We start from the raw sequence: 2,500 nt of genomic DNA on the forward strand, positions 1-2,500 counted from the left end.
GGACAGGCGTTCCGGGACGGCGCGCGGGGCGGGCGCCGCGCCGCGGCGGACCCCAAGCGGGGGCGTCGCGCGAGGCCACGCGAGGCGACGTGTCGTGCCCGAGCGGGCGGCCCAAACCACGGCTCTCCTCCCGGGCGCAGCTGCCACCCGGCGCCGGGTTACTGAGGGAAACCCCGGGCCCCGGGAGGAGGACGAGGTCGTGGCGGTGGGTGTCGGGCGCACCCCGCGGGTGGACGCTCCGCCGAGGGGCGCTGGAGCCGGCTGGCGGGTGCCGGGTTCCCCTCCGCGCCCCGCCTCGTCGCTGCCGCTGAGGCTGCCGCCGTCGCCGCGAGGCGGCGGTGGCCCGGCGGCGGGCGGCGGCGGGGGAGGCACCCCCGCGGGGATTTCAGGTCGTTTCCCTCACCCCAGGGCCAGGTACCTAGCGTCCGCGCTTCTCCTGCCTCCCCTCGGTGACCCACCTGTGTGGTCCCGTGTGCCAGCGTGCTCCTCCCGGGCGCTGCGCTGCGCGTGCCGCACCGGCCGTGCCCTGCCGGCCTTCCACGCTTCCTCCTCCCCTCCCTTCCCCCCCCCCCCACACCGCTCCAGCCGCCCCACGCCGTGCCGTGTGGGGGCCGCGCTGCGAGTCGGCCGGGCCGGGGGCGGCGGGGGGCGGCGGGGGGGGGGGGCGCGCTGGGAGGAAGGAGGAGGGCCTCCGGCCACCGCGGCCGCCGGTAGCGGCCCCCCCGGGTAGGGATGGCCATGGGCCCCGGGCTCCGGGCCCGAGGGTTCTCGGTCGGAGAGCCGGGCGGGGGTTTAAAGACTCGGGCGGCCCGATGCGACCCGGGGGGCAGCCGGGCGTGCTGCCGGAGGGGCCGGGGGGTCGGCGCGCGCGGGCGCCGCACCCCCCCATGCCCGCCGGCGCGGCCCGTGCATGCCCCGCGGGCAGCCGGGACGGAGAGGGGTACCCTGCCCCCTCTCTCCGCGGTCTGGTCTCGGCGGAGAGACGCCGCGCGGTCGGCTTGCGCCGGCCTGCCTCGAACGCGCGACCCCGGCGCGAGCGCGTGCTCGCCGCCGGGACGGCGAGCCCCCACCGCGGGTGGTGCGGACGCCGAGCCCCAGCGCATCCCTTCTCCTCCCTGGCCGGTGCTCTCAGTCTCCCGCCGTGGCCGTCGGCGGCACCCTTCCTTCCCTCCCCCCCCGCCCTGCCCCGGCACTCCGCCATCCGGCGCGCCTGCCTCGCTCTGCCCGACCCGGCTTCGCTGGGCGGCAGGCGGGCGGCGGGCGGGCGGGCGGGGGCGGCCCCTCCCGGTCTCCGCGTGGAGGCGGGGAGAGCGGGCGCCGTTCCCCGTCCGTCCCGCCTCGCCCGTCTGCCTGCCGCCAGGCGTCTGCCCGCGGAAGGGACGGGCGAGTGCGTGGCGTCGCTCGGGAGGCTGCGTGTGTGCAGGCGGGTGTTGGGTGCCGTCTCCGGGGCGGCGGAGCTGGAGGCCGGTGAGGCGAGCGAAGGAGCTCGGAAGCGTGCGGCTGGCGGGTCGCGGGCGCGCGGGCAGCGGGTGGCGCCGCTCCCAGCGGCGGCCGGGCTCCGACGCCGGGGCTCCGCGGGGACCCACACCCCGGTCCCTGAGGCAGGTGGCGCGGCTGGCGCGCCGCTCCCTGCTGGGCCAGGCCGAGCCGGGCGCCTGGGCCGGACTCGAAGCGAGAAAGGGGTTGTCCCAGGTCGGGAGCGAGGGCTCCCCGCCCCTCTCGTTCGGGTCTGTTCTCCCCCCCCCCCCCCTTTTTTTTTCCCTCTGTGCTTGTACGGTCAGTGAGGCGTGCCCTCTCTCTCCGCTGTCCCTTGCTCAGCAGCCGGCGTCGGCGTGAGGAGGGAGGCAGAGCGGATGGGGGCCCTCAGGGGGCTGCGAAAGCTGCCCGGTCCCCCCGCGCGCGCGGTGGGGACCGAAACCGAGACAACTCTTAGCGGTGGATCACTCGGCTCGTGCGTCGATGAAGAACGCAGCTAGCTGCGAGAATTAATGTGAATTGCAGGACACATTGATCATCGACACTTCGAACGCACTTGCGGCCCCGGGTTCCTCCCGGGGCTACGCCTGTCTGAGCGTCGCTTGACGGTCAATCGTCACCCCCATTGCCGCGTTGGCGCAGCGGTGTGCCGCCCCTCGGGGGGGGGCCGGGGGGGGCGGCGGCGGCGGCGAGTCGGTGGGGGGGCGGCGGCGGCGGTGAGTCGGCGGCGGCGGCGGAGCCGGGACCACCGGTGCGTGCACCGGTGGCCCCGGTCTTCCGGCTGGCCTGCCTGCCCGGCTCCGGCCGACCGTCCGCCTCCACCGTCCGCGGCCGGCGTGCCTTGCCCTGCCCTCCCTCCCCTCCGAGCCCGGTGGCCACCGCTGCCCTGCGCGGTGTGTGCGGTGTGGCGCGGCTGGGGCGCCTCGCAGGCCCGCGCCGCCGGGGAGAGGGGGTGCCTCTCCTCCCCGTGTGGGCCCGGGCCTTCGTCCCCCTAAGTGCAGACTCGGGAAACCCCCGCTCCCGG

At 77.8% G+C, this 2,500-nt stretch overlaps 1 non-coding gene across 1 annotated transcript; it reads left to right on the forward strand.

Moving 5' to 3' along the window:
• Positions 1-1,924: 1,924 nt before the first annotated feature.
• LOC138064982 (5.8S ribosomal RNA) lies at positions 1,925-2,077 on the forward strand. The gene has a single exon (XR_011138177.1). It is a non-coding gene; the product is annotated as a 5.8S ribosomal RNA (ribosomal RNA).
• Positions 2,078-2,500: the final 423 nt, after the last annotated feature.

The sequence above is a fragment of the Struthio camelus genome, unplaced genomic scaffold, assembly GCF_040807025.1.
Source record: "Struthio camelus isolate bStrCam1 unplaced genomic scaffold, bStrCam1.hap1 HAP1_SCAFFOLD_140, whole genome shotgun sequence".
NCBI classification, from domain to species: domain Eukaryota; kingdom Metazoa; phylum Chordata; class Aves; order Struthioniformes; family Struthionidae; genus Struthio; species Struthio camelus.